Below are 25,807 nucleotides of genomic sequence, written 5' to 3'. Positions count from 1 at the left end.
AATTCAAAACAACTAAATGACAGATTTTCTTTTTTCCCCACAATTCCCCTAAAAAAGATAACTAATAAAAGTTACATTCTAAATACATTATATGAACCCAAAAATGATGTCATTAAAAAATACAACTTGACCTGCAGGATACAAATAATATCAGACACCCACGGTCATACGCAGTGGGATTTTTTTAAAATTTCGTATGGACAGCATTTCGTACTCTGCCTATACCGCTGTGTAGAGCCAGCGCTGTGTGGTGCGCAGAGCAATAAAGCATCCATATCGATTTGCAGTGTCGATACACAAGTCTATTGACTTTCATTGACTCCATTCATCGCATATCACGTGGCTGTGCAACGCATGTATAATACATGGTGAAAACACGACCATGGACATGATCCTAAACCGCAATACTTCAGTACTGCAGCATACTGTACCTTTCATACCATAAGCATCCGGCACAGTCTCTGTTTGCTGTGTATGTCAGGAGATTTTCCCAGGGTATACGTTAGAGTAAAAAGCTTGATGTGAGCGAGACCTTATAGTAGCCTGAGAGGTGCGAGCGACCCGCTGTGCGTCTGCGAGGACTTGATCCGTCATCTGTTTACTACAGTAATCTAGTTTTTACTCCGTTGAAGCTGCTGGATTCCCTTCTCTCCTATATGTCCGGGATGCGCACCCCCTATAGAGCGGCGTGCGTGCAGCTGGTTAGCTTTGGCGCTCTTCCTGACGCTCCTATTGTCCCGGCTCGCTCTCTCCTCGGTATGTCCTGTCCTCATTTATTTGATGATCATTACTAATGTTCTTAGCACAGACAGTAGCCGCACGTGACGCTGATATGGAGCCCTACTCCGGCTCAGCTTGTACTTCTCTATTTGCTGGGGAACAATACACATTATTTTCGTACACGTCCCACTTCTACATACTGCGGTTACAACTCTGCCTGAGTGATGAGTCCGCCCCCCCAATAGTATATATTGAGGTGTAGCATCCAGGTGAAGGCATATAACGCTGCCATCAGAAGAAGAGAAGGACTGAGCCCATCATGAGACGTCTCAGCCTGTGTCTCCTGCTCCTCCTCGCTGCCATCTGCGGTAAGTGTCACTGGCGCCCCCCATAGGCTATGATGTCACTATACATCACCGGCACATAATGAGATACTACTCCGCCTGGAGATCCCTATATAATACACTCGTTACAGATCTCTCTGATCTTCCTGGATCATGAAGAGAATGCTAGGATATAGTACATACTGACACAGGATAACTGAGGGATGTACTAGTGGGGGTCAAATAGCTGGGGAGCAGCTGGAATATTACAATGGAAAATGGACACAGCCAGGCAGACCAATAGAATTGAGAAAATACAAGGAATGGTAGCAGAGGCGTAACTTGAAGCTCCTGGGCCCCAATGCAAAACCTGTAACGGGGCCCCCTAAGGCTCCTGGGCCCGGGTGCAACCGCATCCCCTGTATTCTCTATAGTTACGCCCCTGAATTGTAGAACTGCAATGAAGACTGACACAGGCAGGTAAATAGGATAACTGGGAGGCAGAAAAGCTGCTCTACACGGGGAGCCACCTCTCTACAGAGGACATAACCTCCTTGTTTTGGGGATTGGTGGGGGTCCCATTTGTTGGACTCCCACCAAACACACCTTTCTTGGTAAAATGGGTTGGATATCTCTCTAACATAGTAACATAGTATGTTAGGCTGAATGAAGACAATGTACATTTAGTACCGCCTGTTTCCACCCACCCCCTAGATGATCCAGAGGAAAAAAAAAACAAAAAAACCTACAAGGCAGAAGCCAATTTAGCTCATTTAGAGAGAAAAAAATCCTTCCCAATTCCTTAATGGCAGTCCGAATAATCCCAGAATCAACGTTTGAAAGTACCTACCTGGGTAGATCTTGTAATATAGTGCTCTAGAAAGACATCTAGTCCCCTCCTAAACTCCTCTATGGATCCTGCTGCAGCGTCCCGTGGGGTGACCCCGGACACAGGGCATAAGCTGAGGAGCTGGGAGTGCAAGATGCTGGCTTGTCACGACGGCACTTACCACGCTCCGTCCCAAAGGGACGCACACAGCCAAGGCCAGGACAGCGCTGGGCATTTTCCGGACACCCCCAGAATAGGGATGCCCAATAAACATCTGAACAGGCGAGGAGGTTGTCACAGGTGACGCCACCGTTCCGGCACCCACCGGCATGAAGATCGGCGGAGAATAAAACGAGCCACAGGCACATATGAAGTACCTCAGCTCCCCGGGAACATTCAGGGCCTGGAATAACACTCCAACAATACAAGGCAAAAATAGACAATATTCCAAGTGCAGGTATATGCCTCTCTGGGTATTTCTGTCCTCCGATTCCGTTTATTAATTTAGTTGCCTTTCTTTGCATCCCCTCAAGCATTGCAACATCCTTCCTGAGCAGCGGCGTCAGTATTCCATGTGAGGTCTGACAAGTGCCTTATATAGTGGGAGGATAATGTTCTCGTCCTTCGCCCCTATACCTCTTTTAATGCACCCCAAAGTGTTGTTTGCTTTTGCAGCAGCTGACTGACATTGGTTGCTCCAATTAAGTCTACAGTCCACTAGTACCCCCCGGTCTTTTTCCATCTCACTTTTCCCTAGCAGTACCCCATTTAGTGTATATTGGTGACATCTGTTTCTCCTGCCCATGTGCACAACCTTACATTTATCAATATTCATCTTCATTTGCCATTTTTCTACCCAATCCCCCAGCTTATCTAAATCCATTTGTAGCCGTACATTGTCCTCCGTTGTATCAGTTCAGGTAAGGCCGCCTGCATCCTATTATACCTGATGAAGAATCCTCAGTAGATCTGAGAGCTCTCCGGAACATCAGCTCTTCTTGTTGCCATTAGAAGGTCTCATACCTACAAGATGACTCTTGCCTTTCTGAGAACAACCACACTCTACTCTCTGCATGTATCTTCTCCTTCTGACCAGTGGTGTATGGCTACGTAGGGCCGACCGGTAGAATTGTTTTGGGGGCCTACCCTATAGTTATATTCTGTTAGCATATTAGTTTCAACTTGTAGAATGCTCATGTCAGGGACTCAGTACGGGTACGGGGGCAGTCCCTATCCTACCCGCAACCCCTGTCCCTACCTGCTTGCCCCCCTGGACTAAGCCCGTGGGCGACAACTGGGCAACGGTCCCAACATTTACTAGGGAAGCGGGCATGGGAACCAAATACAGACAACACTGGAACAAAACAAACACAGAGGGGAGTCAGACATTCCAAGTCAGCAACAGGAAGGTACGCAGTGCAAAAGGGTCAGGCAAGGGCAAAATCTGGGTCAGGCAATTGTCAAAACTGGGGGGCAGGAAATTCCAAAACGTGGGTTCAGCAGAGACCTAACTAACACTGGCACCAGCAGAAAGACACAGAGGCGTATAAATGCTGTCAGAGCTCCCGCTCCAGCAGATGATTGGGGCGGGGAGTCTGACAGCAACAGAATAGACTCATCCATGCGCTGGGGAACCCGCCCCCAGGCCTGCAGGACAGGCGGAGACCAGGGATGTGTGCCTGGTCACCATGGTGAGAAGGACGCAGCGCGGGGCAGCACCCACCCTGTCCCTAGCAACCCAGCGGCGAGGAAGAACGCGGCGGCTGGGGGAGGTTGCCAGGACCAGGGCTCCCTTGTGCCGCACAGCAGCAGCCTAGTTGACAGGACAGGCGGCGCAGACACGGAGGCCCCGTGAGCCGCCGGTCCTGACAGCTCATAGGGTATGGTAATTATCTGTACAGTGCTCCGGAGAAGGGCTTGGACACAACGCAGATGTGGATGAATCAGGTTCCAAGCTCTTCTGAAACCACTGCCTTTTTTATTTCTTAGTATTCTACCGCTACCCACTCCCTTTCTTATCTAAAAAGACCCCACTTGACCACTTCTGGCTGTTAACGTGGGGTTGGCCACAGCTTTATTACATAACTTCTTATGAACAATTTTTGAAACATTTCAACATCTATAACCAACAACTATACTCTTCCCATGTCTCTCTACACCTTTCCCCTTCTTTACTCAAAATGGCGTACGTAAGCCCCGCTAGAGTTGGACTGTAGACCGCCTTTGCTCCAATGACATGGGAATTTCATCCACTTATCCGCTGTGACAACTTCCACTTTATTCCCCAATCCTTTTTAGCCCATCTCCCCGCTCCCTCCTGCAGGGGGGTTGGGGTGGGCGGGTGTCTTCCACCCGATGCTGTGTCTTCCTTCTTCTTTCTCACCTTCTGACTCCTCCTCTTCCTCTTCTGACTTCTTCCTTCCTACCACACGCGGTTGTAGTTCCTTTAACCCTTTCTCTCCCAGACCCAAACCTCCAGTCCCTGGCAGCTTCCTTAATCAGTTTGCTGCCTGCAAGACTGGAGGTATTCTACCGCTACCCACTCCCTTTCTTATCTAAAAAGACCACACTTGACCACTTCTGGCTGTTAACGTGGGGTTGGCCACAGCTTTATTACATAACTTCTTATGAACAATTTTAAAACATTTCAACTTCTATAACCAATAACTATACTCTTCCCATGTCTCTCTACACCTTTCCCCTTCTTTACCCAAAATGGTGTACGTAAGCCCCGCAAGAGTCGGGCTGTAGACCGCCTTTGCTCCAATGACATGGGAATTTCATCCACCACTAGGGGTGCATCATACCACCTATGATGCATCCCGCCCCACCCCATTACCTCTCTCTATTGCCGCCTCTAACCCATCCTGTAGTCTGGAAATAAAGATGTCCAACCCCCCGTCTGTCAAATGAACTCCATCCTCCCTCAGTGCGTTCCATGCTAAATCCTCCAGCTCCCAATGCCGAATGGCGATCCCACACAAATCCTGCACGAACTTTGAGATTTTCGCATTCACCACTTTCCTAACTCTATCTATCGCCTCCGGTCGTCTTGCACCCCTCCATATTCGTCTTTTGACGATATCCGATCATACAAAATGCACTTCTTCGAAACAGTCTCGAAGCGCAGTAAATCCTGCTTTATCTTAATCAAAAGTTCATTCATCTTTATGTAGTCCAAGTAATTACCCCCTGCATGAGTAAGCAGGATGACCCGGCGTTGTGCACGCTTGCTAATCCGAATCAACTCCGGAAGCAAGCTGTGGCACCGGAGACCTCTGATACCGCGCCAGTGGACTGAAGCCGCTTTCAGACCCCGTCCTGTTCCCACTGGTCGAATTCGGGCCCGTCTCTCCGCCCAATGAATATAAGAATGTCCCAACATCCCAATTTGCTGCGTTTCTTCCGCTGCAACAAAAACCTGTGATAAAAACAGCCTACTAATACATCTAATACTCCTGTTCCCCCCTGCCTCCCGAGTTACATCCCGCTTCCTACTACTTCCAGGTCCGGACACACATATGATTTATATGCATCCGACTTCCATCTTCCCAATCTCTTAATGCCTTCTGCACTAACCCCGCAACCGTACGCCATTGTCGCAGCACCAATGCAGAAAGAGTGCATGCCGAACTCCTTTGGCTGAAAACCCGCTCTGCCTAATGCTTTGCGCAATACTGCTGAGAACTGGAATCATGTAAGGGAGGACCTGGTTGCATGCGCCAAAAAAAGTTCCGCTGTTATCGCCTGTGTTACGTATTGTTTCACCAGTGCTACCGGGCACCAAAGTGACCCCAGTGCTCCTATGGAGACCCAGTCGCTGCGATCGTACAGGTCCGTCTTTGACCTCCAAATACACACCCTAACCGCCATCTCCTCCACCAGCATGTTCGTGCTGCGCAGGCAACCCAACTTCCGCTTGCTCGCTGGCACCAATTCGCCGATTCTCAGGGCTGCGAAGAACGCTATTGAAAAACCTGCACTAAACAGTCGCATCTCCGCTGCATTTCTGCACACTTCTTCCAGCACCTGCAAAATTACCACCAACACTGGAAACGTGATAGGGCAGCAATTGTCAACTCCTTTTGCCATCCTTTTATAATCTGTCTGAAAACGAACGCTTTCGTCACATCGACCTCTCTGTGTAGCTTCAGCAGGAAGGCTATCCAGGCTAGGTGTCTCTTTGCCACCCCCGCTGATGCACCTTCCCTGCGCACTTCCACCATCATATCCAAGACTGCCGACCTAGCGGCTTCTTTTTTCGGCAGCCTTCCTCCTGAATAACTTAACCACCATTTCGATACTGCATTGTAACTTTTCCACGTGGCCTCAGCCACCGACGCTCTCACCAGCTTCAACATATCTCTTCTGCCACTCTCCATAAGAAACCAGGGCAACGTATCCCTTCGGCGTCCGCCAACGGGTGGAGTTCCCTGAACATCTCCATCTGGAAACGAGACGGGGCATCAGCCATACCATTTTCCATACCAGGGATATGCTTTGCTCTCAACCTAATATTCAACTGCAAACATCGCAAAACCACGTGCCACAACACCGCTAAAACCAGGGGGAGAGGAGGTCTGCCCATTGACAACCTGTACCACCGCCTCATTGTCTGTCAACCAGCAAATCCTCCTATTCCCCAATGCCTCCCCCCAAATTTCCAGTGCCACCACTATCAGAAAGAACTCCAGCAACGTGATGTTCTTCAGCCAGCCCCGTTCCACCCACTCTTCCGGCCAAAAGTCCCTGCACCAATGCTCCTGAACAATCACCCCGAAACCGCACTTTCCTGCTGCATTCGAAAAAATGCTGAGCGCCTCTGTCAACATTTCCTCCTTTGGGCAGATAACCTATCCATTGAAGGATTGCATAAAAATTTGCCACATATGAAGGCCGTTCCTCATAGCCTGCCTGATTCTAATGAAATGTGGCTAACGATAAGCGTCAGGCGAACGGCCGCCCCATGGGCATTACCTTACACGCAAAATTCATTAGGCCCATCAACACCTGCATTTGGTGAAGCGTCACCTTCTTGGCTGCTTCCACTTCTATTACCATTTGTCTCCATCACGCCACTTTCACCTCTTGCAGCCACGGCTCCCCCAAGAAAGGGGTTTTTCTGCTGTCTCTGTGCTAATATCAGCTGGATCCAAACATCAGTTGCTTTGGAAGACCAGCTCATATGTTCCGCACCTGATATATGCCACCTAAAATCCTCATCGTAACGCCACCAAGCCGCACCACCGTGCAGCTGGTAAGCGCTAAAGATCGTGTTGATGTATACCATCAACTCTGGACCTTTTACCAGCTGGTGCTGACAAGTAATGTGCGCCAGCGACAAGAAGGCTTGTAGCCAATTACCGAAGGTCTTCGCTACTTTAGTTTTTTTATTGACGCCTCGCTCAAAAAAGCACTCCCTGTCTACCATCGCATGGTCGACCGACAGCAGTGACCATATATCTACGTAAATCCCTTTTTTGATATTTTCTACTATCTCCGATGGCAACCCCCCAGCGGGGCCACTCCACAAAACAGGGAATCCGCACATCTTAAACCTTCCGACGCGGCTTCCCCCCCGCTGGGCTAACCATCCCCGCGGACTTGCTCGCTTCTGCCCGCTCTTCAAACTTGTTCAAAAGCGCCTTCAGCGCCCCCACAAAATCCTCTCTATGCCCGTGTAACTCACCGGCCCGACCGTTCTCTGGCTTTGTCAAGGATGTGGTCCGCGCCGAACTTCTGCTGTGCAACTCATTCGAAACAACTGTGTGGCGTGTGCCCTGTGCCGGCGCTGCCTGCAGTGCCCGTCTGCTCCTGCCGATCCCCGATGGTCCTGTCTCTGGTCAATCTGTTGCATCCCTCCCTCTGCTCCTACGGAGGGACTTGTTGACTGTGGATGATGAAGAGGGAGAAGAGGGAGAGCCCAACGGTGGGCGATGACATATAGCCTGGTGAGGCCGTCCCTGAGGCCTGCACAGCCTGCCATCGCTGACCACCTCGCGTATCTCCTCAGTGTTTGTGTTTCCCGCTCGGCTGGCGTGTCTGCCCGGCGTGCTACGTGCGCTACACCAGCTGCTCTCAGACTCGGGCCTGGCCTCTCTTCTTGACCTCTTCCTACCCGCTCTAGTTTGCCCTGAAATCTCCTCGCTGCTCCCCCATCCCCCGCTGCTGCCTGCCTGATATGACCCCCTCGCCCACTGGCCGCTACAAGGAGCCTCCCTGGGCGTACTACAATGGGGGTAACCTGGGCTCCTCCTGACCCAACTGTCCGTGCCCCGTCCGCTTTGCTGGCCTACACCTTCTAATCCTGTCCTCCGCTTTGCTTATAAACCCCCGCTGTAACCCCTTAGCTGACTCCTCTCCTCCTGCCACTCACTATATTCACTAACGCTGTCCGTTCCCGCCCAGTGCCACCCCTCCCCCATCTCTCCATAGCTGCCCCTTACTGTCCTGTGCCGTCTGGACCTCGCTGCTGTCTCGATCCCCCTTCCTTGCTCCTTTCTGCCCCTGCTCTCTCCCCTGATGCCCCCCCCACCACCACCACCACCACTTGTTTGCCGCACTGGTGTCTCGGTGCGTGTGCGCGCCCGGTACCACGGCGCCATCTTGTGCCTCCACGCTGACTTCCCCTGGCAGTGCGCACCCACCACTGGGGTCCTGTTGCTCACCGGACCCTCTTTCAGGTAGCTTGCATCTGGCGGCGCACTGCTGGGCACCTCCTTCCGCTGCTTCCCTGCCTCCCGCGTCGCTCCCTCGGATCTGCTTCTGCCCGGCCTCCAGTGCTCCTTTTCCCCCGCCGCGCTAAGCAGCTGGGCTTCGGCTCAGGCGCGCTCGGCGGTTTCTCCTGCGCAGCAGCCTTCCTCTCCCGCTATCGCTGGCCCCGACCGATTCTTCTGCTGCCGAGACTAATCCAGACTCTTCTTCTCCCTCTCTGCAGGTGTGCAGCAGGTTCCTCGCCACCTCACGAATCTTGGTGAGTAGCAGTCTGCAACCCCGTCTTCCACCTGATGCTGTGTCTTCCTTCTTCTTCTTTCTCACCTTCTGACTCCTCCTCTTCCTCTTCTGACGCCTTCCTTCCTACCACACCTGGTCGTTCTTCTTTAACCCTTTCTCTCCCAGCCCCAAACCTCCAGTCCCTGGCAGCTTTCTTAATCAGTTTCCAGCAGCACAGCCTCACAAGTTGGATTGATTGAGCTTGCTGGATATAGATTGCTCCAGGCAGCCAATCCCCCAGGTCTGTTGGTCATATATACCGGCTCCTCTGCTGTAACTGCTGTTTTTTCCTCTGCTTAGTGTGTTGTGTGAACTGTGTCTTGGTGTGGATTTGCGCTCCATAACCCTCATGTCCACAGGCAGATTTGGGGGCAGAATCTTCCGCGTCTTGAGGTGTGAACTGTGGAAATATTCTGCCCATCTGGAAGCGCCTTACATAGACAGCGGCGCACAATTACTTACACCGGCTTGTAAATCCCCACACAGCGGTACATGATTAGACTCCGTTCACATCTCACTTTCCGCTCCCCACTGGCTCCCATCTAGGGGTCTCTTCCAAATGCCAACAATGGCCTTCAGGATATAACGTGAAACAGAGACCACTTTAGTCTTCATCATGGGCCTTACTGATGTGCTGGGAGGCCGGGCCCTTGGGAGACTGACAGAGCTGCTATGGTTGGTCTGCGAAGCAGGGGGCGGTGCATGTCATATTAAAGGGGTTCTGTCATTAGAAAAAAAATATCCTATACTTGCCTATTCTTCCCCCGGCAGTTTTCGTACCAGATCTACTTACCGATCTTCTCCTGGCTCCTCTGGCACCCTAAGTCACTGCCAGCCGGCCGAATCGTCACATCTTACATCCTGCAGGGCAGTGTAGGCTCTGGCACTAATGATGTGGCCGTTCACTGCCTAGCAGAAAATGCTGAATCTTCAGCAGCCTGTTTTAGCTCGCAGGCACGGAATATCGAGTGTGCATGTGCTAGAAATAGGCGGAGTAGCACTGTGAGGGCAGATGAAGCTCTCCAGCGGTAGTGACCCTGCCGGCAGAAAGGAGCAAGAGCTGAAGGTGGGAACAAGAACATAAAGCTGAAAAATGGAGCATAGGTAAGTATTAGGCCCCTCCCACACACAGCCCGGCAAAACGCCACGATTTTGATTGCAGCATTTTCCCGTGATGTTATCGCTAATTTTGAAGGCAGGTTATTGTGTTTCACAGCGGTTTTTAACGCACTCCATCATTGTCATGTGTGATACGGTGCAATAAAAAACATAAAAACGCAGCAAAATAGAGCAGACAGCACTCAAAGATCGCAATCGTAGAAAACACAGTATTCGGCTGCAGGTCTGAAATCAATAGACCGAAGGGAGTGTTCTACCACGACTACCGCGGTGTTCAAAATGCGGTAAAAAGCGCATGTGTGAGAGTGTTCTTACTTGTGAAAAGAAAGGTTTTGCACGTTTTGCTTAGAACAATTTATGCAGGCAGACCGGGTCAATGGGAAAGAAGAAAAACACAGACTGTATTGAGGAAGGTGACCAGATTTTCCCAGGGTCAAAGCGTGACAAAGGGGTGTGGTCAGGGCTTACCATGATTTTACCTCCTTCCTTAAAGGTACAGGGCCGGTTCAAAAAAGACAGGGAGCAAATTCTGCATCCAAAAAACAGTCAGAATTGACATTGACTGTAAATCAGCCGCATATGCACCGCTAATTTCATACTATACGGCGCTCCTCCTCACCTCCTCCGAAGGATTCCACTGTCAGCGCTCCCAGGCTTCTGGTTCACAGTGGCCTGTAGCAGCCTCACCTGACCGACGGTGCTGCACCCGACCACCTAAACGTGCGGGAAGGTGGCAGGCAGTGAAGGAGGAGTCGGGGATTTGGTCGTTGAAAAGGTGAAAAAAGAGGGGAAGCAGTGTGAGGGAAGTGCTGGGGACATGTTACAGTGAGGAGGAGAATGTATGCAAGGAACACTGCTCAGGAGTGACTGCACTTTGCCCCGGTGTAATTACAGGTCAGAGGAAGTACACGCATCCCTGCATAAGACATCCATTTTTGCACAAATACCCATCTGGAAAACAGCTTAGACGGGTGGGATTGGTTTTCCCCAACAAAGAAAAATGTTAAATAAGTTCAGGTATTACTGCTCAAGGGAAAATGTTTGAACTAAATACTCAGAATTCTGCTCACATGTTATGGATTCCCTGCAGCAGCTGCACTAGTGGTATAAGGGGATGCTCACATGTTATGGATTCCCTGCAGCAGCTGCACTAGTGGTATAAGGGGATGCTCACATGTTATGGTTTCCCTGCAGCAGCTGCACTAGTGGTATAAGGGGATGCTCACATGTTATGGATTCCCTGCAGCAGCTGCACTAGTGGTATAAGGGGACGCTCACATGTTATGGATTCCCTGCAGCAGCTGTACTAGTGGTATAAGGGGACGCTCACATGTTATGGATTCCCTACAGCAGCTGTACTAGTGGTATAAGGGGACGCTCACATGTTATGGATTCCCTGCAGCAGCTGTACTAGCGGTATAAGGGTACGCTCACATGTTATGGATTCCCTGCAGCAGCTGTACTAGTGGTATAAGGGGACGCTCACATGTTATGGATTGCCTGCAGAAGCTGCACTAGTGGTATAAGGGGACGCTCACATGTTATGGATTCCCTGCAGCAGCTGTACTAGTGGTATAAGGGGACGCTCACATGTTATGGATTCCCTGCAGCAGCTGCACTAGTGGTATAAGGGGATGCTCACATGTTATGGATTCCCTGCAGCAGCTGTACTAGTGGTATAAGGGGATGCTCACATGTTATGGATTCCCTGCAGCAGCTGCACTAGTGGTATAAGGGGATGCTCACATGTTATGGATTCCCTGCAGCAGCTGTACAAGAGGTATAAGGGGACGCTCACATGTTATGGATTCCCTGCAGCAGCTGTACTAGTGGTATAAGGGGATGCTCACATGTTATGGATTCCCTGCAGCAGCTGCACTAGCGGTATAAGAAGACGCTCACATGTTATGGTTTCCCTGCAGCAGCAGCACTAGTGGTATGAGGGGACGCTCACATGTTATGGATTCCCTGCAGCAGCTGCACTAGCGGTATAAGGGGACGCTCACATGTTATGGATTCCCTGCAGCAGCTGTACTAGTGGTATAAGGGGACGCTCACATGTTATGGATTCCCTGCAGCAGCTGCACTAGTGGTATAAGGGGACGCTCACATGTTATGGATTCCCTGCAGCAGCTGTACTAGTGGTATAAGAGGACGCTCACATGTTATGGATTCCCTGCAGCAGCTGCACTAGTGGTATAAGGGGATGCTCACATGTTATGGATTCCCTGCAGCAGCTGTACTAGTGGTATAAGGGGACGCTCACATGTTATGGATTCCCTGCAGCAGCTGCACTAGTGGTAAAAGGGGATGCTCACATGTTATGGATTCCCTGCAGCAGCTGCACTAGTGGTATAAGGGGACACTCACATGTTATGGATTCCCTGCAGCAGCTGCACTAGCGGTATAAGGGGACGCTCACATGTTATGGATTCCCTGCAGCAGCTGTACTAGTGGTATAAGGGGACGCTCACATGTTATGGATTCCCTACAGCAGCTGTACTAGTGGTATAAGGGGACGCTCACATGTTATGGATTCCCTGCAGCAGCTGTACTAGCGGTATAAGGGTACGCTCACATGTTATGGATTCCCTGCAGCAGCTGTACTAGTGGTATAAGGGGACGCTCACATGTTATGGATTGCCTGCAGAAGCTGCACTAGTGGTATAAGGGGACGCTCACATGTTATGGATTCCCTGCAGCAGCTGTACTAGTGGTATAAGGGGACGCTCACATGTTATGGATTCCCTGCAGCAGCTGCACTAGTGGTATAAGGGGATGCTCACATGTTATGGATTCCCTGCAGCAGCTGTACTAGTGGTATAAGGGGATGCTCACATGTTATGGATTCCCTGCAGCAGCTGCACTAGTGGTATAAGGGGATGCTCACATGTTATGGATTCCCTGCAGCAGCTGTACAAGAGGTATAAGGGGACGCTCACATGTTATGGATTCCCTGCAGCAGCTGTACTAGTGGTATAAGGGGATGCTCACATGTTATGGATTCCCTGCAGCAGCTGCACTAGCGGTATAAGAAGACGCTCACATGTTATGGTTTCCCTGCAGCAGCAGCACTAGTGGTATGAGGGGACGCTCACATGTTATGGATTCCCTGCAGCAGCTGCACTAGCGGTATAAGGGGACGCTCACATGTTATGGATTCCCTGCAGCAGCTGTACTAGTGGTATAAGGGGACGCTCACATGTTATGGATTCCCTGCAGCAGCTGCACTAGTGGTATAAGGGGACGCTCACATGTTATGGATTCCCTGCAGCAGCTGTACTAGTGGTATAAGAGGACGCTCACATGTTATGGATTCCCTGCAGCAGCTGCACTAGTGGTATAAGGGGATGCTCACATGTTATGGATTCCCTGCAGCAGCTGTACTAGTGGTATAAGGGGACGCTCACATGTTATGGATTCCCTGCAGCAGCTGCACTAGTGGTAAAAGGGGACGCTCACATGTTATGGATTCCCTGCAGCAGCTGCACTAGTGGTATAAGGGGACACTCACATGTTATGGATTCCCTGCAGCAGCTGCACTAGCGGTATAAGGGGACGCTCACATGTTATGGATTCCCTGCAGCAGCTGTACTAGGGGTATAAGGGGGCGCTCACATGTTATGGATTCCCTGCAGCAGCTGCACTAGCGGTATAAGGGGACGCTCACATGTTATGGATTCCCTGCAGCAGCTGCACTAGTGGTATAAGGGGACGCTCACATGTTATGGATTCCCTGCAGCAGCTGTACTAGTGGTATAAGGGGACGCTCACATGTTATGGATTCCCTGCAGCAGCTGTACTAGTGGTATAAGGGGACGCTCACATGTTATGGATTCCCTGCAGCCACTGCACTAGTGGTATAAGGGGATGCTCACATGTTATGGATTCCCTGCAGCAGCTGTACTAGTGGTATAAGGGGACGCTCACATGTTATGGATTCCCTGCAGCAGCTGCACTAGTGGTAAAAGGGGATGCTCACATGTTATGGATTCCCTGCAGCAGCTGCACTAGTGGTATAAGGGGACACTCACATGTTATGGATTCCCTGCAGCAGCTGCACTAGCGGTATAAGGGGACGCTCACATGTTATGGATTCCCTGCAGCAGCTGTACTAGGGGTATAAGGGGGCGCTCACATGTTATGGATTCCCTGCAGCAGCTGCACTAGCGGTATAAGGGGACGCTCACATGTTATGGATTCCCTGCAGCAGCTGCACTAGTGGTATAAGGGGACGCTCACATGTTATGGATTCCCTGCAGCAGCTGCACTAGCGGTATAAGGGGATGCTCACATGTTATGAGTTCCTTCTATGTATTGCTCTATCTGCCCCATCTGCCTCCTTAGGATCGTCGCTGACTATGACTTTCATGTCCTCCTGAAAGGACAGAGCATATTCTCTGAGAGATTTACTGGGCTTGTCTTATGTTAAAGAAGTGCTTTTTAATCTCCGACATGGTGTGCACATCAAAAATTCCCTGTAATCTCTGAAAGATCTCCTTCACTGTTTTTGATGCTCTTGGGGCCAAGTCCTGACCTCTCAAGTGTTAGCTCCTGCTAGCTGTCCTATGAGAATCTCTACTTTGTGTTCAGCAACGAGCGGGTGAAGTCGGAACACTGCTCCAATCTTGCCATTGAATTCCCTTAAAGTATGTTTTTCCCCATTGTACCACGGCAGTAATGGGGCACCTAAGCAATAGGGCATTGTCAGTTGCACAAAGCCAGAAACGCTAGGAGCTGGTGGAGCAGGAGCAGGAGCAGCTGGGGGGGGGGGGGGGGAGGTTGCTGGGGGCCTGCAGGGAACTAGGCTGCTCGTTATCGCTTACCTCGGACATGGTAAATTTTAGTTAATTTTATTTTCTGATGCAGTCTTGCAAAATGGGGCACTGGCATTTAAATTTCAGCTTCTTCTGCACACATGTGCATTAAGTCACATAAGTAACTATCCTGTTTGTGACGCCAAGACTTTTGGCTGCTGAGCATGGGCCCTAGCGGGGGGACAGCAGGGAACAAGATAGTTGGACAGCAGGGAACCAGGTATGTCCAGATGCGACCTGGCCTGTCTGCGCACAGAATCAAAACAGCAATGGCAGCAAAGAATGATAGAGTTTAAATGTTCTCGTGACGTCAGTACCTCTTAAATGAAGCGTTCTGTTAGCGATTAAATAAAGAGATCAAACCAGACTTGGAAGTTAACGAAAGGTACAGAGTTTACTCCACGCTTGTAAAATTAATAACAGTTCACACTTTGCAGAATTCTTAGCATTTAGTTTAAACAATTTCACTTGAGCAGTAATACCTGAACTTATTTAACATTTTCCTTTGTTTGGGAAAACCAATCCCACCAGTCTAAGTTGTCTGGGGTTGTTTTCCAGATGGGTATTTATACAAAAATGGTTGTCTTTGTTGCAGCCATTCTGAGGTTCCCACCTTGCTTTCAGGCCAAACCAGGGTTTAGCAGCATTCCTACCTCTCCTGGAGCTGAGAGGTGTGGTGGTTGCAAGATTAATGTCAGTCAGCACCTGGTGTTAAGTAGCTCTGCTGCTATTTAAGCAGTGCTAACGGTTACTCCTGTGCTGGTCAATGATGCACTGCCGGTCCATGTTGGACAGCGATGGAGCAACACAGTGTGGTGGAAGCTCTGCTGGATAAGCTAAGTTCTTTGCTGTTTTTGTTTGGTTTTGTTCTCCTTTTGTTTTGTGCTAGGGCTCCCAGTTAGGGACTGGTCAGTGGCCCAGGTTCGAGTGTGGGCTCACACTTCTCAGCGCGGTTAGTCTGCCGAGTAGGCAGGGTCACCTCCCGGGTTAGGGGACGATAGGGAGAGCATTCCCCTTTAGTCTTTGTTTTCCTTTTGCACAGTTGTGCCTTTGATTTATGTTATTGAGGTTGTACGTTTATTGAACGCAACAGTCTTATGCAGGGTTGCATGTACTTGTAATTACACCGGGGCAAAGTGCAGTCACTCCTGAGCAGTGTTCCTTGCATACATTCTCCTCCTCACTGTAACATGTTCCCAGCTCTTTTCTCACACTGCTTCCTCTCTTTTTCCCCTCCAAGGACCAGATCCCTGACTCCTCCTTCACTTCCTGCCACTTTCCCGCACGTTTACTCTTTTATGACATGCTTCCTCCTCCACCTTGCTCACTTTCACAGGCTTGGCTAGATTCCTCACATTCCACCGATTAGAGATGTTACTGACAAGCAGCCAATAAGAGAGAACGATTGCCGGGCAAACTAAACTCAGCAAAATTTCTGGGAAATACAGTGCCTTTCCCTCTGAAGGATACCTGCTATGTCTTTGGAAGTGCTCACAACCAGCTTTTCAGGACTTGCTGACCATTTGACTACCCTGTAGTAACCTCTGGGTCACTACAGTGTCCCCCTCTTTAAACCACAGCCGTCCTCAGCATAAAATCAAATCCGTAGGACAAAACAGGAGACCTACCTGAATTTATGGCAGTACATCACCATTTAGGAGTAGAGTAAGAGCAAGTATAAATTTTAAGTAAACACGCTGGGACTAGACGTACTCCTGAATCCCAGCTAGCTGGGATCAAACCACATTAGATATGTGTCCACTTATACCGCTAGTGCAACTGCTACATGGAATCCTTAACATGTGAGCACTCCCTTATACCGCTAGTGCAACTGCTGCAGGGAATCCATAACATGTGAGCGTCCCCTTATACTGCAAGTGCAGCTGCTGCAGGGAATCCATAACATGTGAGCGTCCCCTTATACTGCAAGTGCAGCTGCTGCAGGGAATCCATAACATGTGAGCGTCCCCTTATACAACTAGTATAGCTGCTGCAGGGAATCCATAACATGTGAGCGTCCCCTTATACCGCTAGTACAGCTGCTGCAGGGAATCCATAACATGTGAGTGTCTCCTTATACCGCTAGTGCAGCTGCTGCAGGTAATCCATAACATGTGAACGTCCCATTATACCACTACACCAGCTGCTGCAAGGAATCCATAACATGTGAACGCCCCCTTATACCTCTAGTACAGCTGCTGCAGGGAATCCATAACATGTGAGCGTCTCCTTATACCACTAGTACAGCTGCTGCAGGGAATCCATAGCATGTCAGCGTCCCCTTATACCACTAGTGTAGTTGCTGCAGGGAATCCATTACATGTGAGCATCCCCTTATACCCCTAGTACAGCTGCTGCAGGGAATCCATAACATGTTAGCGCCCCCTTATACCACTAGTGCAGCTGCTGCAGGGAATCCATAACATGTGAGCGTCCCCTTATACTGCTAGTGCAGCGGCTGCAGGGAATCCATAACATGTGAGCATCCCCTTATACCCCTAGTACAGCTGCTGCAGGGAATCCATAACATGTTAGCGCCCCCTTATACCACTAGTGCAGCTGCTGCAGGGAATCCATAACATGTGAGCGTCCCCTTATACTGCTAGTGCAGCGGCTGCAGGGAATCCATAACATGTGAGCATCCCCTTATACCTCTAGTGCAGCTGCTGCAGGTAATCCATAACATATGAGCGCCCCCTTATACCGCTAGTGCAGCTGCTGCAGGGAATCCATAACATGTGAGCGTCCCCTTATACTGCTAGTACAGCTATTGCAGGGAATCCATAACATGTGAGCGTCCCCTTATACCACTAGTGCAGCTGCTGCAGGGAATCCATAACATCTGAGCGTCCCCTTATACCACTAGTGCGGCTGCTGCAGGGAATCCATAACATGTGAGTGTCCCCTTATACCACTAGTGCAGCTGCTGCAGGGAATCCATAACCTGTCAGCACCCCCTTATACCCCTAGTACAGCTGCTGCAGGGAATCCATAACATGTGAGCGTCCCCTTATACCCCTAGTGTAGCTGCTTCTGGGAATCCATAACATATGAGCGTCCCCTTATACCACTAGTACAGCTGCTGCAGGGAATCCATAACGTGAACATCCCCTTATACCGCTAGTACAGCTGCTGCAGGGAATCCATAACGTGAATATCCCCTTATACCGCTAGTACAGCTGCTGCAGGGAATCCATAACGTGAACATCCCCTTATACCGCTAGTACAGCTGCTGCAGGGAATCCATAACATGTGAGCGTCCCCTTATACCGCTAGTACAGCTGCTGCAGGGAATCCATAACATGTGAGCGTCCCCTTATACCGCTAGTACAGCTGCTGCAGGGAATCCATAACATGTGAGCGTCCCCTTATGCCGCTAGTACAGCTGCTGCAGGGAATCCATAACATGTGAGCGGCCTATTATACCACTAGTGCAGCTGCTGCTGGGAATCCATAACATATGAGCGTCCCCTTATACCACTAGTACAGCTGCTGCAGGGAATCCATAACGTGAACATCCCCTTATACCGCTAGTACAGCTGCTGCAGGGAATCCATAACATGTGAGCGTCCCCTTATACCGCTAGTACAGCTGCTGCAGGGAATCCATAACATGTGAGCGTCCCCTTATGCCGCTAGTACAGTCTCTGCAGGGAATCCATAACATGTGAGCGCCCTATTATGCCACTAGTGCAGCTGCTGCAGGGAATCCATAACATGTGAGCATCCCCTTATACCACTAGTGCAGCTGCTGCAGGGAATCCATAACATGTGAGCGTCCCCTTATACCGCTAGTATAGCTGCTGCAGGGAATCCATAACATGTGAGCATCCCCTTATACCACTAGTACAGCTGCTGCAGGGAATCCATAACGTGAACATCCCCTTATACCGCTAGTACAGCTGCTGCAGGGAATCCATAACATGTGAGCGTCCCCTTATACCGCTAGTACAGCTGCTGCAGGGAATCCATAACATATGAGCGTCCCCTTATACCACTAGTACAGCTGCTGCAGGGAATCCATAACGTGAACATCCCCTTATACCGCTAGTACAGCTGCTGCAGGGAATCCATAACATGTGAGCGTCCCCTTATACCGCTAGTACAGCTGCTGCAGGGAATCCATAACATGTGAGCATCCCCTTATACCACTAGTGCAGCTGCTGCAGGGAATCCATAACATGTGAGCGTCCCCTTATACCGCTAGTACAGCTGCTGCAGGGAATCCATAACATGTGAGCGTCCCCTTATGCCGCTAGTACAGTCTCTGCAGGGAATCCATAACATGTGAGCGCCCTATTATGCCACTAGTGCAGCTGCTGCAGGGAATCCATAACATGTGAGCATCCCCTTATACCACTAGTGCAGCTGCTGCAGGGAATCCATAACATGTGAGCGTCCCCTTATACTGCTAGTATAGCTGCTGCAGGGAATCCATAACATGTGAGCGTCCCCTTATACCGCTAGTATAGCTGCTGCAGGGAATCCATAACATGTGAGCATCCCCTTATACCACTAGTGCAGCTGCTGCAGGGAATCCATAACATGTGAGCGTCCCCTTATACCGCTAGTACAGCTGCTGCAGGGAATCCATAACATGTGAGCGTCCCCTTATGCCGCTAGTACAGTCTCTGCAGGGAATCCATAACATGTGAGCGCCCTATTATGCCACTAGTGCAGCTGCTGCAGGGAATCCATAACATGTGAGCATCCCCTTATACCACTAGTGCAGCTGCTGCAGGGAATCCATAACATGTGAGCGTCCCCTTATACCGCTAGTACAGCTGCTGCAGGGAATCCATAACATGTGAGCGTCCCCTTATGCCGCTAGTACAGTCTCTGCAGGGAATCCATAACATGTGAGCGCCCTATTATGCCACTAGTGCAGCTGCTGCAGGGAATCCATAACATGTGAGCATCCCCTTATACCACTAGTGCAGCTGCTGCAGGGAATCCATAACATGTGAGCGTCCCCTTATACTGCTAGTATAGCTGCTGCAGGGAATCCATAACATGTGAGCGTCCCCTTATACCGCTAGTATAGCTGCTGCAGGGAATCCATAACATGTGAGCATCCCCTTATACCACTAGTGCAGCTGCTGCACTAGTAAATATTAGCTCAGTTTTCTCTCATGTTGTAGAATGGCTTTAGCAGCAGGTTGTGTTGTTGGAAGGTTTTTCCTAGGTACAGGACCCCCCACTGATACTACAGTCTGCGCAGGGTTAAATATAGTCAGTGCCAGCAGCCTCCCCTTCAGACACAGGCGCACCGCACACAGACTTTCCTCACCTTCCACCCCCTATTCTCCTTGTGCAAATTGTTGGGCACATCGATGACCTTTTTAGTGCCCATCTGGGGTCCTGCCATTGGTGCTGGGGACTTGTGCCCGCTCCTCTCATCACATCATGCCACCCTGGAAGAGGCGGCACACAAGTCTCATCTTGACTGAGCCGAGATGGTAGGGGGCAATTACATGTTCACTTTGAGCTCCCCCTCTGTGAACATTACTGACTACATCTGCAGCGTCCCAGCGGCCACCTAGACACGAGGCCCACACTGAGGAGCTGTGACAGTAGAGCTGGCACTTGTCACGGTGGCTCTTACCAGACTCCTCCCCGGAAGGGATGCACGTGACTTCGGCCCAAGTACTGCTAGGCCTCATCCAGGCAACGCTAGGACACCGGTAGTCGTGACGCCACCATTCCTTCTCACCGTAGTTCTTACTCGGTGGATAAATGAAGAGTCCACACACACAGTTGAAATTTGAATACCTCAATCACAGGGAACGGGCTGGGACTGGAAACCTATACTTGAAGCTTTTCAGGTTACAACGTTACATACGCCAATGCAGGAAAGACAATGAATGTGAGGTCAGGAAGGAGGCACAGGATGACACCGGGCCTACAGTCCACATTATCTGTTAGGTACCACTCCTGGAAGGGGAACACTCCGGAGGAGGATGGGGGCAGGATCACTCCGCAGACACTTACTCAGCACTTGAAGATGCTCTGTAAAGCGAACTCTCCACTTCAGTCGCTACTTAGAGACAGTTCCTGGAATACCTCATGAGGGTTGAAGGTACTCCCACGTGGCCGGCGCTCCACTCCACACTCAACCATTGAAGATAATGAAAGACCCTTTCCCGATCTCAGACACTCACATTTATAGGATATAGACATCATGTGACTAGACATTGATACTTTTCCAGATACATCCCAGCCACTTCCAGACATTAACCTCCTACATGCTGCAGCTGTGCAACACACATAACAGCAGACAAGACACTTTGCACAGTGCTTCCACATATAAGACATGACATGTATGACATCTATGGAGGGGCCAGAAATATAGACTTCGGCCCACTACACACCTATGGAGGTTCAATGTCTGAATGGTTTCTATTGTGCTTCCTCTGCAGGTTGGGATGCCAGCAGGAGCTGCGAAGACATGGGAGCATCATGTGTCAGGAAGTGTTTTACCCCCAATTTCTGTACTATAAATGCGGCATGTCCAGATGGATACGTGTAAGTGACATAGACTGCTGGCTGCAGCCCCCGTCCAATGTACCATCAGCAGGTTATATTATAGGCACTGTGCCCCATTAGTGCCCCCCCTAATAATGCCCCCCGCCTCTCCTGCCTCCTTCTAGCCCAGCGCTGACCGGCACCCTGTATTAGAGCCATAGACCTTCCATACAGTGTTCAGTCCTGATGACTGTTTCCACTAGTCATGTGACCTCACTGATCCCCAGACACCTAATAGCAGTGTGATAGGGGAGACGTCATCCTCATCATCCTCATCTCTTTATATTCCTACAGATGTTGTATATGACCTATCAATATTTACATGTCAGAGAAGATGGAAGAAAAGAGGAAGATTATAAATATCACTGACCGGCGTCCGATATCAATGAGGAAAAATATCTATTAGAAAAGTGACGTCAACGCGACATGTAATAAAAGTACTACAACTCCTATCATTCTAGTGTTATTATTATGGCTCTGACACAGAGTCCCCCTCTCCTCTAGCAGCGCTTGCCCCCCCCCCCCCCCCCGTATACATCCAGCCTGTGTTTATAAGATGTTGCACCCTATTATGTAGCTCTTTATATGTCTCTGTCATCACTCTATAGTCCGCCTCAACCCTATTCTATAGTAAGACGTGCCCCCCCATTCTATACTGCACCCAGTCTGGCCAGCCTTGGCATGCACCATCATATAGCTAGCTTCCCCGTATACAGACAGCAGTGATGGGGTAGATGGGACAGGGCTGAAATATTGGGATTGGAAATCCCCATCTCATCTTTACATGCCTGATCCAAAACTGTTACTACTGAATGACCGTATATACTGCCCAACTTCAACCTGCAGTATCTAGAAATGAGAACTCAGATAGCATAAAAGGAGGAAAAGGGAGCTCACTGTGATGGGGTCAGACTGAGTAATGACATAGTATAAACCACCTCACAATATATCTATGGACCTTCCTATCCTCCATGGAGACCCCAAGTGAGTTCTAGCCCAATAGATACTAACTAGGCATAACGCTCATAGATGGGTTCCAATATTATGTCAAAGACTCTACCTATGGTGGATGATCTGATCACTAGCCAGATTTAATACTGACTTAGCGTAGCCCACCTATAGTATACAATGTGTCTATGGATTTACTCAAAGCCAAAGATGCATTCTGACTGTTCGCAACACTCGCAAATGGGTTCCAACATGTTATAAAATATCCAGAATACCACTATTTATCCTCGGACTTGATCTAAATCCTCAGCGGAAAACCATTGAGTCTATCAGGAGTCTAGGTAGGTAAAGAAGATAGTGCTATCTGTTCTATTAGCTTCCAGGATACACTAAAGCTTAGTCAATCTTTATGCCCTGATGTCTGGTGGAATAGTCTAGAGCAGTGGTTCTTAACCTGGGTTCGATCGAACCCTAAGGGTTAGGTGAGTTAGTCTTAGGGGTTCGGCAGAGTTCAAGACACAACATTGTCATGCAGATTATTTGGAAAATTCTGAGTTCATTCCCATTTTGGCATACATGAAAGATATCTTCGATGCTCTCAAACATCTCGATCAACAGATGCAGGGCGGTCGAGTCAACATCATCGAAGCGGAAGAAAACCTGGAGGCTTTTTGAAAAAAAGCTACTGTTATGAAAGCGCCGAACAAAGAATGATTCCTTTGCAAACTTTACCCTGCCGGGTGACTGTGTAAGTAAGATCGAAGACGCGCCTGTAATCTGAGACATTTCTGCACCTGGGGAACTGAAGCAAACAATTGCCATGCACTTAGATGAGCTTGTAAAGTCTCTCGACAGATACTTCCCCACCAGAGAGTCATATCCAGCATGGGTGAGACAGCCGCACACATTTAGTGTTGCAACAACAGATGTCAATGGTGAACACCTTGACAAAATAATAGAATTTCCGCAGAGCCAGGTTCAACAGTAAGAACAACAACGCTCTCAACATTTTGGAGTGACCAAATCAAAGCACATTCTCTTATTGCTAAGGAAGCATTCTTTAGGTCCAAAATAGGAAAAGAACAGGGTCGCAACTCAATTATTCAATGGGCCAAATCTACTTCTTTAACTTCCCGATGTCACAAAAACATGGAATTTGGCACCACCATTCTTTAGGTCCTAAATAGGAAAGGTGAAGTCGTCACAACTCGATTATTCAATGTTAATTGCAAAGGTATTGGCACCCCTGTGTAATGTACCTAATCTAATTCTCTAACTTTCTGGTGTTGTACAAACATGAAATTTAGCAAGACCATTCTTTAGGTCCTAAATAGGAAAGGTAATAGGTTTCACAACTACTAGAGATGACTTACTCAAGCCAAACTTTTCATAAGGCTCAAGAGCTTGTTTCGAGTAATGAACCCCATTGAAGTCAATGGGAGACTCCAGTATTTTTCAAGGTGACCCATGCTCCGCATAGGGGAGGTTGAGTGAATCACCTGAAAACATCAGAAAGTGATGGAAATACCACAGAAATGGATAGGGAACAGCAGGGGCAGCATGCATGGATGCATCCGAGGCTCTCAGGTCGCACTATTAAGACAAATTGTGGGCAAGAGCCAGTTGGTCACGCCCCTAACAATGTAGTTGGGACAAACCGTAATCAGCAAGGCACACATGCTGGCACATCTTAGCTAAGTACCACAACAAGTGCAACGAAGGCCAATCACCACCTGTGGGTGACACCACTGCCTCTTCTCCGAGGTAACAGGCTGGCATTGCTGTCCAATCACCCCAGGATGCAGGACGCTACCCCCTAGGTCTGTTAAGGCCCACTTGGTACCTGGTTGAGCCCGGGTTTTTGATGCTGTTAAGAGCTCAGAGACCAGTGCAGTTCTTGGTGCTCCTAATATGGGGGCACCTGCTGCACAAGCAGGTACTGTATCTGTAGGTGGTCAGGAGGGGTCGCAGGTTTCAGTCGCCCCTCCAGTGGCGACAACATCTGGTAAGAGTTATGCCACTGTCACCGCTGGGTCCTCCTTGTCTCCAGGCTCTAGGGAGGGCAATTTACAACAGCGCCTCCTGGGGGCTTTGCGGAGGGGGGAGAGTTTAATTACAGTTGGGGGAAGAGAGGTGGATCTATCTCTGTGGATAGAGAGACATGGCTTAGGGGCCTTCCGAGAGCAAAGTGGGGAAACCATATGGTCCCTACCGGACTCGGGCAGGACGCAGCTCATAGGTATGTGGTCTGTCTTTGCTGGAGAGGCAATGATGCATGTCACCCAAGGGGGAATGTAGTGGAGCTTCTACTGAAGATGGGCTTCAGGGCAGTTGGCATCTTTGCCCTGATCCATCCCTATGGCACGTCTGAGTTTGACATCAGTTTCATTCACCCAGAGGGTCTATAGATCTTCTGAGGAAACTATGAGCTGATGAAAAATAAGCCCAGCTGGTGAGACTTTGGCGTCCACGTGGTGTCTCACCAGAATGAGGTCAAGAAAGTGACCGTTTTGACGCGTAACAAGTTCCTTTCTTGCAATGACATTATGACATGGCTCAGTCGGTACAATGAAGTGACAGACATGCCCAAGAAGAACAGGGATGAGCACCGCCTATGGTCCGGGGCCTGGACGCTTATGGTCAAGCTAAAGCGTTCAGGGAACTCAGTGGCTCACATACCATCTGCAGCCTACCTCGGTAGGGATCATATTCTGTCCTTTTACCAAGGGCAGCCGAAGCTCTGCCACAGGTGCTGTGACCCATCACACTTGAGCACTGCTTGTAAGACAGTGAAGTGTGCTCCGTGTGGGTGTCTGGGTCATCTCGCTGTCTCCTGTGTGGAGATTAGGTGTAACCTGTGTGGTGACTTAAGTCACCCATTAAGCCACAGTCCACGCTCCTTTGCCAATGTGGTTTCAGCTCCTATGGATGGGGGTTGCGAAGCCTATTGGCCTAAACATATACATATATTCTTCATCCTGTCTCCTATGCGTATATATCTCTGATATACGCTTATACATTCATATGTTGTTTGACCGGAGGGATAGAGCTGCTGGCATTGTGGACAACAAAAGCCGGATTGGAGAGAGAGCTGCCCTGCTTGTGGAGCTCCTCGGCACAGACCATTTATGCCTATGCTTACTGGATCCAAGGCTAGTGAGTGGAAGCATGAGGAGGAGTACAAGGAGGGGACGCAGGGAGCGGAGGGTGGTACAACAGCAGATGAAGCACCTGGGGAAAGCAGAAGGAGCCAATACGATGCAACATCACAAAAAGTCAAATATAGACCATGGATGCCACAAGAGCATATGTCGGTCATACAGCAATTACCAGACCCCATGACCAGACCTATGCATTTCTTTGGACAGATAGCACAAATACAAGACACATACTCTGCAACATCAGCTGATCTGGGTCCTCTGATTATGTTGAAAGCAGGAGAGGCAGTGGGAACTATAATCTTAAATTATGTGAACGACTATTGTGGCACAGATCGGGATAAAATTAAACACAGAGAATTAAGAAGTGGTAAGA

The 25,807-nt window shown here is 49.5% G+C and overlaps 1 long non-coding RNA gene across 1 annotated transcript; it reads left to right on the top strand.

Annotated features, from left to right (window-relative positions):
* The first annotated feature begins 979 nt into the window (after positions 1-979).
* Positions 980-21,777, top strand: LOC136615107 (uncharacterized). Its single transcript, XR_010790974.1, has 4 exons — positions 980-1,088; positions 8,810-8,845; positions 21,220-21,325; positions 21,620-21,777. It is a non-coding gene; the product is annotated as an uncharacterized lncRNA (long non-coding RNA).
* The last annotated feature ends 4,030 nt before the right edge of the window (positions 21,778-25,807 follow it).

The sequence above is a fragment of the Eleutherodactylus coqui genome, chromosome 1 (assembly GCF_035609145.1).
Source record: "Eleutherodactylus coqui strain aEleCoq1 chromosome 1, aEleCoq1.hap1, whole genome shotgun sequence".
NCBI classification, from domain to species: Eukaryota; Metazoa; Chordata; class Amphibia; order Anura; family Eleutherodactylidae; genus Eleutherodactylus; species Eleutherodactylus coqui.
Note: the sequence above shows the minus strand (reverse complement) of the source record. Positions and strands in the feature narration are given on the sequence as shown.